Below are 15,576 nucleotides of genomic sequence, written 5' to 3'. Positions count from 1 at the left end.
TTTGATTTCTATATTAAACTAGAGATAGTTTGCAGAATTATCCATCCATCTGATCAGAGCCACAAAATACAAAATGGAAGTTAGACTTTACCATATGCCATTCATGTGGGCAGAAATCTCTGAGCTCCGTATGTAAGAAACTAGGAGTGAGGCGGAGACGCCTGGATGAACAGGGGGATAGGGAGAGCAACTAAAGTTCAAAGAATCAGCAAATGACACAACTGTCTGCCTCGTTCATTGATCCAGCCATGTTCCTACTGCCTGCTAAGTAGAACGCATGTATCATCTGGCACCTAGAGAAGCCACCAGCAATGCTGTCATCACAGGCAGATACAGCAATCTGTTATCTGGAGCTCTGTGAACGCCCAACTCTCAGCCTATGAATCAGAGCCTGAACAGTCAGATATCTTAATTCCCAGATATGAGTTCTGGGCATGCGGACTTTTATACCCTTGTTGCAGGTGATGTCTAAGCAACAGGAATGTTTGACTCCAACCGTCTGGGTCTTATTTCTGTGCCTTTCATTATATAGCAACTACATTAGACTCCTTAACTCTTACTCTTTTTCTTCTTTTCCACTTCTCACACCTGTCATCCAGAATCCAAGACACAAGTTTACCATATTGTTGTAAAATCCATAACCCTAAGACATCCTGAGAATCACGTTGTCATGTACTGGTATCAACAGAAGCTGAGCCAAGCTCCAAAGCTACTATTCTACTACTGTGACAAAGAAATAAACCAAACTTCTGTAAAGTTCCAGCCCAGGCAACCTAGCACTTCTTTCTGCTCCCTGGCAACCACTCCACAGGTGCTGGAGCCTCAGCTGTGAACTGGTGTGCCAGCAATACAGTGACAGAGCTGCAGTGCTACCCCTCTGCTGTTTGTAAACCTCTGTTTTCAGACCCAAGGGCCTTCTGAAGGACCTTTCAACTCCCTTCTTAGAATAGCAGAAAGTAGGCCTGTTGCTGTCATTATCTCATTTGTAGACAAACCTGATTACAGACCTACAAAACTATGATGGTTATGCCAAGAGTGGAACAGTGATTATACTCGCCTTTTATCAGTTTGTGGAATTTCCCACTTTCAGAACCCAGTTTGTTGTTCTCAGTTGTAAGGCATCTTTTCTATTCTCTCTTTTTCCTTTTATTTTTTTCATCTAATTTGAAGACTTAAAAACATCAGATATCATCCTAAGAAATGTAAAAGCCCAACAAACTCAAGTCTGGCATTCAATGAACTCACAGTCCTTCAGTATTCCAGAACAATCCACATGTTTCTGAACTGACCCAGAAACACTACCTCACTTATGGAAGAATGAGAGTACCAGTGTCTCAACATGAAAATCTCTCGAGGGAGAAAACATTTTTGGAGGGTCCTCCATTATGGCACAGTGGGCTAAGTTGGAATTTTCAATGACATCATCCAATGTCACATCATCAGTTCAAGTCCTAGCTGCGGGACTTGTGATTCAGCTCTCTGCTAATGCACCTGGGAAGGCAGCAGAGGATGGTTTGACTACTTAAGTATTGCCACCCATGTAGGAGACCAAGATGAAATTCCAGGTTCCGGACTTCAGCATGGACCAGCCCTGGATTTTGTGATCATTTAGGGAGTGAACCAGTGAAGTCCATATATCTCCCCCTTGGCAGGCTTCTTATGGGCCTACAAAGGGGAGTGGTTACATGATACTGCCCCCAGGTCTCAAGTGAGGAGAAGTGCATCCTGGTAAAGGAGTCATTGGATTATCAGGTGGACAGATAGAATTACATAGGATGGGGGATGGGGTAGGAGTGGTTTCCACATCCAGGGTTAAGCTAGCTAACTGCCTATTCTATATCAGGATGAGGATGATGTTGTGAAGTAAGACAGAAAACGTAACAGCAATATTGTTATCAAGTTTGCACATTCATGAAAGAAAATCTGGGAAAACTGTGACAAAGTCTGTTGCAAAAGAATCTTACAATGTTTTTGCTTGCATCGCTTCTTGACCTTTTGGTTACTCAAGTGCAATGTTTTTTGCTTGCTTTGATGATACTAAATGATAACTAAAAGTTAATTATATGTCTTTATTACATATCAGACTAAGTTTTTTCTTTATTATCTTTTGTGCTGTTCAGATAGCATAATGTCTGAGGAACACTGATACATTATAACAATTCTTGTTCAACTCCTCATTTTTATTTTGTTTTATTGATATTTACCATACGTCTGCAATGGTCAAGTGTGGGTCAGGCCAAAACAAGGAACCAGGATCTCCACAAAGGTCTCCCACAAAGGTGGCAGGGACCCAAGCGGTTTTATTATCTTCCACTGCCTTCTCGGGTGCCCTAGTGGGAAGCTGGGATCTGGGATGCTGGTGTCACAAGCTATACCACAACACTGGTCCACAAACCCAACCTTTAAAAAAAAAAAAAGATACCTCAAACAACAGGTTATTTACTCGAATTCTTGCAAGTTGTTAGTGGTGAAGCTGAGGTGCGCACTACAATTAGACCTTTTCTCTCTGAATCATCATTTAGTAGACTTTTATTCACCCACATTTTTATGACTTTTAACATCAGTGCCCATGCTAAGTCAGATTCTGTTTCTAAATGATCTTGGGGAAGACCGTGTGTCCATGGAAGAATAGAGTTATTACTTCTTATTTCACTTAAACTTACCTTTTCTAATTTAATGTCTAATTAACATGTAAGTCTCCATGAATTTTGCCTGCTTTCATTTGTACTTAATTTCTGTTGGTCATTTAAATTCAGTATATATATTTTTCCTGAAGGCATATAGAAATCCTCAAATTTTTCCAAATTGCCTGCATTTTTTTTTCTCTTTTCAGGATTTACAAGTTTCATGAATTTCTAAAGTTACGTCCTGACAATATGAAGAATTATTCATGTGTTAACAAATAATCATTACACATGAAAGTCTTACAGTAACCTCACAAAATGTTATGATTGCACTTGTTTGAAAGATGAGAACAATTTCTCTAATTTCCCTCTGATGTTTTTATTTTATTATTTGAGAGAGAAAGAGACAAAGCAGTATATCTACTGGTTCTCTCCCCCAAAATCTCTGAAGGCCAGGGCCAGGTAAAAGCTGGAACCAGGATCTGGGAGGACTACAGTCTAAATGGAAGGAACTCACTTATTTGAAGTAGGATCTGAAAGGGAAGAGTGAACCAGGAACCAGTGGCATGGATCAAATTCAGAAACTATGAAGGTATCTGAAGTTCTTTGTGTAGCCCCTTCCTCCCTGGTGGTCTCCTTCACAAATGCTAGCTGCCTCAACCATTCCTAACTTTAAACCATTATTTCTTCAACTCAGATTTTTCCATGCTTTTCTCCCTTACTTATTTAGAAATTGCTCCATGATACCTTGGTTTATCAAAATCAAAGTAAATCGTAGTGCTCTGTTCCCTTTTTCCCAATGATTCTATAGAGCTATTTTCTAAATTCAATTTTTTTAAAATGTATTTTATTTGAGAGAGAGAGAATCTTTCTTTTGCAGACTGATTCTTCAAATGATTGCAATAGGCAGAGCTGGGTCAGGCTATGGCCATGATCATGTAGCTCCATCTGGGACTCCTATTTAGAAACATTGAGGCATCATCTGTTTTCTATTTTTGAGTTAGCAGGAAGCTGTAATAAAAGTGGAGTTGTTAAACTCAAATCAGCACTCTGATACAGGATATTGGCAGTTTCACTTGCTGTGTCACAGTGCCTGCCTCTCGTGGCTTCTACTTACCTTGCTTGTACAGAACAGGACACCAAGGACTACTCAATTCTGAGAAGTAATCATATCACAGAAAAGCTGTGAATAGTCACAAGGAAATATCAGAGGAAGCCATCCATCTCTGTTCTTTTCCTAATTCTGCCATGTGCCTAGGACTCACTTGCTTTGTGGTTCTGTGTCTTCTTGGAGCAGGTAAGCCCCCTATTTTGAGCCTTCGTCTGCATTATCAGAATCCCTGGTGAGTTCAGTGTCCAACTTCTGTCTGCTTTCTTGACAGGCTCTTTGAATGAAGTCATCCAGACTCCAGGGCATCTGGTCAAAGAAACAGGACGGAAAGCAAAAATGCTTTGTCTTCCAATCAAAGAACACCGTTTTGTGCTTTGGTATCAACAGCTCTTGAATGAAGAGTTCAAATTCTTGATTTCTTTCCAAGATGGAACTATTTTTGATGAAACAGATTTTCCCAAGCAGAGATTTGCAGCTAAGTGCCCCCCAAACTCAGCATGCAGCCTAGAGATTGAGTCTGTGGGGCCACAGGACTCAGCTGTGTATCTTTGTGCCAGTAGTCAATCCACGGTGCAAAATATTGGCTTATCTTAATGCACAAACTCATCCAGGGCCCCACTCAGGAAGCAGGTGCTATTTTAGGTTAGGAGGAATTCACAGAAACAGAGCTAGCTTGAGTCTAAGCAGAATTTTTCAGAAATGAGGCATCCTTTTACTGCCACGGGCCATTTAGATATTTATATCATTTTCAGGCCACATCAAACTGTTAACAATTAGCCTGCTACAGAACCATTGAATTGGGAGTTCTTCCTAATATTGCCTTGGCAGAGCCATGCCAAATGATTTCACATGCCTCATACAACCAGATAGTCTGCCTTCCTGCTTATCACACAGAACTGAAAGCAGAGAACACAAGAATTTCTCAGTAACGCATTGGAAGGAGCTTGGTGACGTGACATGGCTGATTTGACAACTCATTCATTTTTCCAATTGTTGACCTCATTATTCTATTTTATTACCAATTGTTTCTTCCATTTCTGTGAATGCACAGTAATCCAAAGATTATGGTTCAGAGGCCAACCCTGTTGTCACGTTGAGAAAAACCAACTTGACTTTCTGTCATGCCAGATTGCAGCTCAGAATGCACATACAAAATAAACCCTGCTTTACTCAAGAACATATTCTTGGAGATTTGAACATTATCCAAGGAGATAGGATTATTTTGAGCAACATAGCAGCTTGGAGGCCTGCCTCTCTGACCTTATGGGACATGATTTCCAGTAGAGGAATTCCCTGACCAGAGTTTAGATCATGAAATCAGATCCATAACAAGTGACAAGTAGGGAAGGATCACACATAGGCTAGGGAAAAAGAAAAAACAGGAGAGGACATCAAAAGTTGTTTTAGAACAACATCAGTGAGCCAAACCTGGGTAGGGTAGGTAAAGCCACTGCCTTTGATGCCAGCATCCCATGGGGCACATTCAAGTACCTGCTGCTCCATTTTCCATCCAGCTCCCTGTTAACACATACAGGAAGCAGCTGAAGATGAAACAAATGCTTAGGTGTCCACTACCCATCTGAGAGAACTAGACGAAGCCTCAGGCTCACGGCTTTAACCTGATACAACCCTAGCTATTGTGGCCATCTGGGGAGTGAACTAGCAGATGGAAGATGTTTCTCTTCAGCTCTCTGATGTGTGTGCTTTGCAGCATAGGCTCCTGAAGCTGCTAAAACTGTTGAAATGCTACACAGGCAAAGGTTTTCTGTGGATTGTATTTTAGAAGTTAAGATCCCCATGACCAATTTTTAGTGTTAGGGAGAAGATATTTGAGGTTGAGGGTACCATACCAAAACATGAAAAACATTTCTGTTGATTTAATCTCTAGCATAGGAGCTCTCCTGCCAATTCTTCCATATTAATGCACTTTGCATTGCTTCTGGGCCTTTTGGCTAAGATCAAGTGCAATGCTCCTTGCAGACACAATAGGAAAAAGGAGAAATGGTGAAAAGAAGGGAGGGAGGCTGGGAGGGCCAGAAATTATCATTTTGCTCTTGAAACCGTATATGAAATACTTTCAGTCAATCCCCTTTATACGTATGTTTTGTTTTTAGAATAACTTCTTTATTGTTGACTTCTATGAGTGTGCTATGGTTATTTTATTCACAGATCTGTCTCTTCAACAGGAACAGTAGTCCCTCAAGGACAGTGATTAGAAGGAACAACAGCCAACACAGCCGCTCCTAGGAGAAGGATGCAGAGAAATGCTGATAAAAAATTCCCACTCAGAAGCTGCTACAAGAAACTCAGTTCCTTTTACAACTGTCGAGGGGAACACGTAGCTTCACTCTGTCAAACACCCAGCTGTTCCCTAATCTTCCTTGTAGTTCTCAGATCCACAAACACTGGAACTGAAGTCAGGAAACCGGATTCTGGCTTTCTAAAACTTGCTTCTAGCTGAGAGATGGCAGCAAAGACCCTCACCTCTTAGGGACTCAATGTTCTTCTCGACAAAATTAAAGCCTTCAACTATTTGGTTTCTATGATCTGATGTGACTATGATTATTATAAATCATAAATATTCGTATATGCTTATTATTAATGCAAATTTTGCTCATTAGCATCTGACAATATCTGAATACAACTAAATATGTAAATAATGTAAATCCAGAGACAATCTTGCAGAACAATGTAGTCCATTCCTGCATGCTATAACACAGAGGCTGGGGTGAAAGGTAGTGTCTCAAAGAAAATGTTACAGAATACCTGCACTCTCTGTGCCTACAGATGACGGGAGAGAAGATCCAATCATCCCACAGAAATGATCTCAGAGGATATGGATCTCACATTAGTCTTTGTGTCTTCCATAGATTTTCTGGTGCCTAGGCTGTGCTCATATCCTGTTAACTGGAGTAATGGGGCTGTAAAACCCCCCACCTGCAACTTACCTCTGTTTGGGATTTGAAAACATCCTTCACCTCAGGCGGGAGATATTTAGGAGCTTGACTGCAGCCCTCTAGGATGAGCTGTCAGGTCACATTTGTTGATAACTTTACCTTTCTCTGCACTAATCTAGTCTAGGAATGTGGCTTCCTACTGGCTTACACCTGGAATAGTTTTCTTCTTATTCTCTGCCTCTGGGACTAGATCTTGGATTTCTTCCAGGTGTTCTACTTCCGGGCCTGACACTGCCCAGAACTCCACAATCTCTAGTCTCTAAGTACCTCTAGTATCTAAGGATACACCTATGTCCAAAGGCTTAAGATGAATCTTTGATGTTGCAGGAAGACATTCAGACGAGGACCTGCTGGCTGCAGTGGATTGTTGGGGAAAGTGGAAGTTGAGTGTTAAGAGCTTGGGATTTATACTAACGCCCATTTAGAAAGTAATTTTTAAAGAATATGAGCTCTGGAGTCAGCCCATGTGGACCACAGTTCTGACTCTTCTACTCAGAAGCTATGTGAACATGAAAAGTCTAAGAGTCTTTCTGTGACTCAGTGCCCCCACTTGCGAAACGAAAGCAGTAGCAGCCTACTTGAGAGTGCTAAGTGAAACAGTTCATGAAAAGTCTCTAGCGCAGTTTCTGCAAATAAATGAATAGTACAGAGAGGTTCCACAGCAGCTGTATTATCGTGTTACCATCCGGCATTACTACGCACTGCTTGTTTGCTGGGTTTCATGTCTGAGTCCCTCTTGGAACACTGATGGAAGCAACTCTGTGACTAATTATTCTGTCAATACCCCAGGTGCTCAGACCAATGTGACTTCAAATCAGAAGAGTGCATTCTTTCGCCTGTTCCATCCAAGAGGGAGGGAATCAGTCCAGTGATTTCATTCTGCTTCACTCAGTTCACCACACCGTTAGGCAATTTTGGCATAAATGTCATAATGAAAATATGCAATGAGCATATGCTGATATTTGGACCATATGCTGCATGGGAACAGTTCCCATTCTTGAGACTAGGAGAGGACTACTAAGGTGGATATTACCTCCACTTTAATAGGCTCAGAGAGTTTAATCAATGTCATGATATTTTCTCTTTGTGCAGCAAACCTATAGTGTTTTGTAACCATGATTATGTTAATGAAGCTTAGCAATCTCCTGAGAAGCATATTACAATCAATATTAGAGGTGCCTTTGGCATTAGAGGGAGAACAAACTGGAGAGATCAACTCTAGGTGAAGGCCTATGGTTAGGCACTCTACAGATGGTGTCTCATGCAACACTTACCAGTAGCCCTTAAACACCTAATTGATTCCCCATTTTAGGAACATAACTGAGGTTCAAAGAAGGTATGTATAAGACAACAGCAGCTGGATTGGAGAACAAGCATTTGAAATGGGAATGACTTATTGGATTCAATCTGTTGTGCTATCAACATATTGAATTAAGAATGGTGAAGGTTGTGGGAACATTGGCATGAGGCTCCAATAGCTGAATCTTCACCTTGCAAGCATAAGGATTCCATTTGGACACCAAGAAGAGGAAGGATGGCAAGGGAGGTACAACTAGCTGATTTGGGGGAAGGTCATTTCCAAGAATTTTCAAACATTTATTCTTGGCAGAAGTATCTGTCGACAATGATTCTACAGAGCTGCTTGAGGGGTGCAGTCACCCAGTTGCAGTGGGACGTTGTCCTGACTTCCGGCTGTCCGGCAGACTGGGAGTGATCATCGGTCTCAGAGCTGTAGAAAACACTTGGTCACCGCAGACACATCAGACCCTAGAAACCCACACCACCATAAGCATGCAGTAACTTCTCAAGGAAAAAGACAAAGTGGGTAGAGGAAAAAAGTGATTTATGTCTTCTTGAAGATAACCTGCTTGGAAATTTTAGGTAGGATAAATTCAATGCCTGAAAGAAAATTTCATTAAAGAGTCATTAAATCATAACTCTATATCAGATCTTACCATAAGGGTTATTAACAACAAAAGAATAACAGTGTGTGTCCTTCTAAGAACTCATGACAGATACACACACACACACACACACACACTCACACACTCACACATACACACTTAGATAAAAGTATTAAATCTTGAGTAAATGCCAATGATAGCAAACATTAAAAAGTGCTGAATATGCTCAAGTGACATCCAAGAATATTGATGAAAAATAATCTTTTAATATCTTTTAAGAAGACCTTGAGTAATGCTTCTGTCTTGTATATTGGAATTGAAATATGGAGTTGTAGGCTGAAGGAAGAGCGATGAAATAACAGAAATGGGAAAGTGCACATAAAATGAAAACATCAAAATTGAAACCCAGCTAAGTGATTTGAAGTTGGGATGAAGCCAATGAAAAGAAAAGCTTAATATCAGACTTCAGACTTCAGAGGGCCAAAAGCTGTCTTCTTATTTCAAAAAAATACCCCCCTCTTTCTTAGTAACAGCCAGAACAGGACTTCTGTACAAGACAAAATTACTAAAAGGAAAAAATGGGGAAAGAAAAAAATGCAGGGCATTTAACCCATGATTAATAATACTGTGTTATGCTCTTAAAATCTTGTCGAAGTGTGGGTATTTAGCTGAGCAGTTCAAATGCCAATTAAATATGACAATATCCCACATCTAAGTGCATGGCTGGCTCCTGGCTCCAGCTTGCTGCCTGTTGAGATCTAAGAAGGCTGCTCTAGTTATCAGGGTGCTGTTGTCCAAGGAGAAACTGCAACTTAATTTCTATCCCCACCTTTGGACCTGCCCAGTCCTGGTCATTGTTGGCATTTAGGGAAGGAACAAGCGTAGGGGCACTCCTCTCTCTGTCTGTCATTGTATCTTTCTGTGTCTGTCTGCCTTTCAACTAAAATGAAAATAAATGAACATTGTCAAAGTTGTCAAGTTGGTTGATCTCATGTCCAGTGATTTTATCACAACAAAAAAGTGAAGTAGATGACAAAATTATCAAGATCTATTTCTTAAAGACAAAAAGGAAAATTAATGGAATAGTCTGGATGGAAACTATGAAACTGAACTGCAGCAGAAGAAACAGAAGTATTCCTGAGGTACAGAACGGACAGTGTGTCTAACACTTATCTGAGGGATATTAAAGAGAATAAGATGTCAAGATTAACCACATGGTCAACAAACGTAAGAGGCATGGATTTAAAAGGGCATCAACAGAACAGAGGTAGAAATTCAGTAGCATGAGTAACGTTTGAGAAAGACATGTATCTATCTGTGAAACCAAAAGAAGCTCCCTGCCCTGTCTTTCCGTGGTCAGAGGATACACTCATGCTGCCTTACATTCCAGGGCTTACAGGTGCAAGCGCCGCACACACACACACACACACACACACACACACACACACACACACACGCTCACCAGCACACAGGTTTGCTCACCAGAACTCCCTCCTTTTCTCCAGCAGAGGGCAGAATTAGATTTAAAAAGCAGCCTTAATTCACTGGCTCATAATTTCATTTCATTTTGCTCTTGCTTGGTTATGTAAATCCTAGATTCAGAGCTACACATATACACACACTTTCTCTGTCTCTCATTCTCTCTTTTTCTTCAGAAAGTTGATTAAAATGAAATTGAAAGATATATTTTTGGGGGTGCAAAAAAAAACATTCTGGAGCTTGTGTGTAAGTTTTCATAATGTGCATGTAATGGTCTTTTGGAGAATCTTTTATATATGAATGCTATTCTCACAAAATAAAAGTTAACATTCTTACAATTTCATTTTTAACAGGCATATAAATACCCAGCAGAATTTCTGAGACGCTCAAGGATAACAAGTATTACACAATGATCTGATATGATATCTGTCCTGTGTAAGAACATTGGTACTATCTTGTAGAGCCTTGTCTCAGGTAACTGGTTTATTTAGCAAATTTTATTATTTGTGTAAATCCCCAGGAGGGTCCTATTTGAAGTTGCTGTTCTAAACTTCAACTCAGGAAGAAAATTTCCCACATGGAATCAAGTCTGCACAGCTACTTCTCTGCATTAACCCTATCTGAGGACCTAAGTGTATATGCTATCAATACTTTTTAAGATTTATTTATTTTGTTTGGAGAGTCAGAGTTAGAGAGAGGGACAGCACCATCTGTTAGTTCACTCCTCAACGGCCACAACGCCAGGAGCTGAGTCGGGCCAGAACCAGAGCTTTTTCCAAGTCTGCCATATGAGTGTGCAGAGGCCCCAAAGTGGGAACCATCCTTTGCTGCTTTCCCAAGCCATAAACAGGGAAATGAGTCTGGAAGTGAGGCAACAAAGACAAGCTGGGTCTCATATGTGATGCTGGCACCAGCAGCTGGAGGATTAGCTTAATTATGCCACTGTGCCAGTCCTTTAACATTATTTTTCAAATGATGATACTATTGTAATAAAAACTGCTTTAAGCTCTACACTGTGGTACAAGTGGTTAAGCCACTTTGCAATGCTAGCATCCCATATGTGTACTTCTGTTTCGCTTCTAATCTAGCTCCCTGCTAATGTGCCTTTGAAAGCAACTAAATATGACTTAACTGCTTTGACCCTTGCTGTCCACACAGGAGACCCAAATGAATCTCCCAGGTCCAGGCTTACGTCTTCCTGAACACAGGCCATTGGGGTCATTTCAGAGGTGAACCAATAGACGGAAAAGCACTATCTCTACTCTCTGTAACTCAACCTTTCAAATAAATGTATAAATATGCATTTCATTTAAAATAAACCTGATTTATCATAGTGACACAGCTAAATAAGATACAGGTGAGGTAAATTTAATTTTTACTAGATTCAATAGTGTGATGTGCACAGGGATTTGTTAAGGCTGGATATGTAGGAATAGACACTATTGCCATGCACAAGAAACATCATAAAATTCAGAATAAAAACACAGTCTAATCTACCAGAGTATTTATGATTACCCTGTGGCAAAGCAGTATAAAATATGTCTAAATAATTGAAGTGAAAATTGTCCGCACTGAATAAAGATCTGAAGACAGGCATTTCTCATTTCTACCACCCACTATTCAGCCAAAGCAGAGGACATGCTTGCAAAACTGCTAGAGGCAGAAGGAAAAGCAAAAATAACTCCAAGGACCCTGAGTCTCCTCAGCTAAAATCCAGGAGGTGATCATTATCAGATCTAAAACCCTCCACTTTTGGCTTGCTGTCATATCATATGATAAAATATGCATAATAATCTATGTGTAGAACTTCAAAATTCAGAACTTCTCATCATTTTCAGAGCAGGCTGTTGGAACTCCAGGCTTCAATTCTTAGTCCTGCCTTATAATGGGTAGGTGGCCTCTGCATGAAGCCTCTTACCCTCACAACACGTGAGCCTAGGCATGTTAGGAAAACTATGCATTGAATATTTAAAACTATGAATATTGAATATTATAAAACTATGCATTGGAATTTGCTGAAATATACAATGAAAAATGCTTTATTTTATAAAATACTGGGAGGAAAAATCAATTTATTCAAACTAATAAAATATGACAGTTAAAATGTCACTCAAAACTTGTTATTTTTAAAAAATGATTTATTTATTTGGAAGTGTTACACAGAGAGAAAGAGACAGAGACAGAGAAGGAGAGTCAGAGAGAGAGAGATTCTTTATCCACTGATCCACTCCTCAGATGGCTGTACTGACCCATGGCCAGGACTGAGCAGACCAAAGCCAGGAGTCAGAAATGTCTTCCAGGTCTCCTCTGTTACTTATTCATAAACACAGAAAGAACAGTAACCTATTTCTAACCTGGGTCTATCCATGGAGATCAGGTATGAAAAATAAATAAAAACATCCAGGTTAGAATGACAAGCATAAAATTATCTCTACTTATAAATGACATGACCCAGAAGAAGCATAATGAATTCACACACATGCACACACACACACACACCCCTCCACTAGTTCCAACAAACAGGTGTATTTAGATTCAAGATAAAAGATGAATCAAAATTCTACGGTATATCTTTGCAATTGCATTATAAAATCTGAAAGCTTCAAAATAGAATCTTCAGGCATGAATTTAATCAAAGGAGTGGAGACATATACAACATTATTGAAGTTACAGAAGACCCAGCTAGATGGAAAGATATCTTGTGTCATGCACTCACACTAAAATCTTGGGGCTATTTTTGCTGGGTAAAACATTTGAAGAATATCCCATTCTGGGAGAAGTAAGAACAGAATCTAAGCTTTGTTGACCAATCCCTCCCTATCACAAGATGTCACATTCCCAGTATATTCTACAGTTATTCTTGGACCTTAAAATGAGAAAGAGATGATGAGCTGAGTCACAAGACCATCTGGGGACTTGTCTTACAGAGCAGACAATGATTTCTTAAGCACAAAGCCCAAAACACAGGCAACCAAGGGGGAGAAAAAGATAAATTGTACTTCATAGAATCAGAAACACTGAACATTTTCAGGAAAGGTAAAGATAACCCACAAATGGAATATGTATTTCCAAATCAAATATCTCACCAGGATTTATATTTAATATACAGAGAATATCTACAGGTGAATAAGATAATGATAAGGTGAGGAAGGATACAAATAAATATGTTTCCAAAGATGATCTATAAATGACACAAAAAAATGTAGAGAAAATGCTCAGCGTCATTAGCCATCAGGGAAATGCAAAACCTCGACGAGATGCCACGAAGTATCCACTAGATTATAACCAAAGTGCAGACACAAACCAGGAACAACTGGGATCCTCATGTGTGGCTGGTGTGAATATAACATGGTACAGACATTGTGTGGTTTGGGATTTACTTGAAAGTTGAATTTAGAATTATCTGACAGCCTAGCCATTCCACTGTTGGGTCTGTATTCAAGACAATGAAAACAATTACACATGCGTTCAGATCAGCATTATCCAAATCAGCCAGAAAGTGGAACAGTCCATCAATGCATGAAGGGATTCGCACAAATCAGGGGAATCAGTGCATCGATAAAATGCAATCAGTCAGCATTGACACATCCTATACTTGAAAATGTTTGCAATGATAGAACCCAGACACAAAAGGGCATTTATTGCATGACTCTATTACATAAAATGTTCAGAGCAATTAAAATCTTTAGATCTAATCTACAGAAAGTAGACTGATGGTAAACATGGGCTATGTGAAAGAATGGATGTGGAGTACTTTCCAATGACACATGATTTCTTTCGAGGGTGGTGAAAATGTTCTGGAATTACTAAAATGATGGTATATACAAAACAGGAAAGAATTACGTACTTTCTAAGGATGAAATTTATGTCACATAAATCACACTTCAATTTAAAGAAAAAAGCTGCTGCCTCAACCTGAAAAGACTCAAACATCAGAGGAACAAAATGAGGGTAGTTCCAAAATCAGCCTTTTGAATAGGAGTGATGTATTAGCATATATATATATATATATATATATATATATATATATATATATGTATATATATATGTGTGTGTGTGTATATATACAACCTCATTAATTTGTCACTCTTTTTAAAATACAACACATTTTGGGGCCCGGCGCGATAGCGTAGCAGTTAATGTCCTCACCTTGAACACATGGGGATCCCATAAGGATGCCGGTTCTAATCTCAGCGGCCCCACTTCCCATTCAGCTCTGTGCCTGTGACCTGGGAATGCAGTCGAGGACGGCCCAAAGCCTAGGGAACATGCACCCATGTGGGAGACCTGGAAGAAGTTCCTGGCTCCTGGCTTCGGATTGGCTCAGCTCCAGCCTTTGCAGTCACTTCAAGAGTGAATCATCGGTTGGAAGATCTTCCTCTCTGTCTCTCCTCCTCTCTGTATATCTGCCTTTGCAATAAAAATAAATAAATCTTTTTCAAAAAATATAACACATTTTGCAAACTTTAAAATGTATTCTGAGCCCTAGAAATAGGCGACAGGTTGTGTGCATAGTTAAGACCACAAGATCAGCTATTGAACTGATATGTAACATCTGTCCTAGGGATCACAGGGCCCATTTGAAATGGGGCACTCACAGGAAGTCCCACCTTTGCAGGAAGCAGCTGTGAGATGTAGCTCCCCAACCTACTGTGGAAAGTGCCCTTCCTGACCCTGCCTGTGGTCTCCCCTTTTTGCCTAACTTTGCCATGGGTGCCAGACTCCTATACTGTGTGGTCATGGGGCTCCTGGGAACGGGTGAGTTTTGCGAGAATGGATCTACTTTATGAGCCTTTGTCTCTGCTTTAATAATTGTGTCTTTCAAAAAATTCTTTAGAATTCTGTTTCCTGCAGCTTTCTGGAAAGGTGTTGACATTTATATGAAAAGAAGCAATTGCATTCTGTAAAAAAATAGCAAAGTTGTCTGAGTTTTTATAAATAAATACGGGAGACTTTGATGATGTTGGACCTCACCTTGGGCTACTTCCCTGCAATCCTTTGAGTTCATGACCCTGCCTCACTCAATCTTTTTTCCTTTGAGGTCTCACAAATACTGACATTACTCAGAGTCCAAGTCACCTGGTCAGAGGAAAAGGAGAGATGGTAAACCTGACTTGCAGCCCAGTAAAAGGACACAGTCATGTTTACTGGTATCAGCAGCACCCAGAGCAAGGTCTAAAATTCATGATTTACCTCCAGAAAGAAAAAGTCATAGATGAGTCAGGAATGCCAACGCAACGGTTTTCTGCTGAATTTCCCAAAGAAGGACCCAACAATCTAAAAATCAAGCTGCCAGAGCTTGATTTTTGTGTATTTCTGTGCCAGTTCAGCCTCCATATCACTACAGAGCTGGGTCCTCATTATACACAAACATCCCCCAGGCTCTGCCTGGGATATCGCAGTGGACTGAGGGGAGATCTGCTGTCTGAGTAGGAAACTCAGCTCCAAGGTATTTAACAGGGTGATGGAGAAAATCGGTGCAGACCATAAACATGTCATAG

This window comes from Ochotona princeps, chromosome 25 (assembly GCF_030435755.1).
Source record: "Ochotona princeps isolate mOchPri1 chromosome 25, mOchPri1.hap1, whole genome shotgun sequence".
Taxonomy (NCBI): Eukaryota; Metazoa; Chordata; class Mammalia; order Lagomorpha; family Ochotonidae; genus Ochotona; species Ochotona princeps.
The sequence above is the reverse complement of the archived record's forward strand: the minus strand, read 5'-3'. Positions refer to the sequence as shown.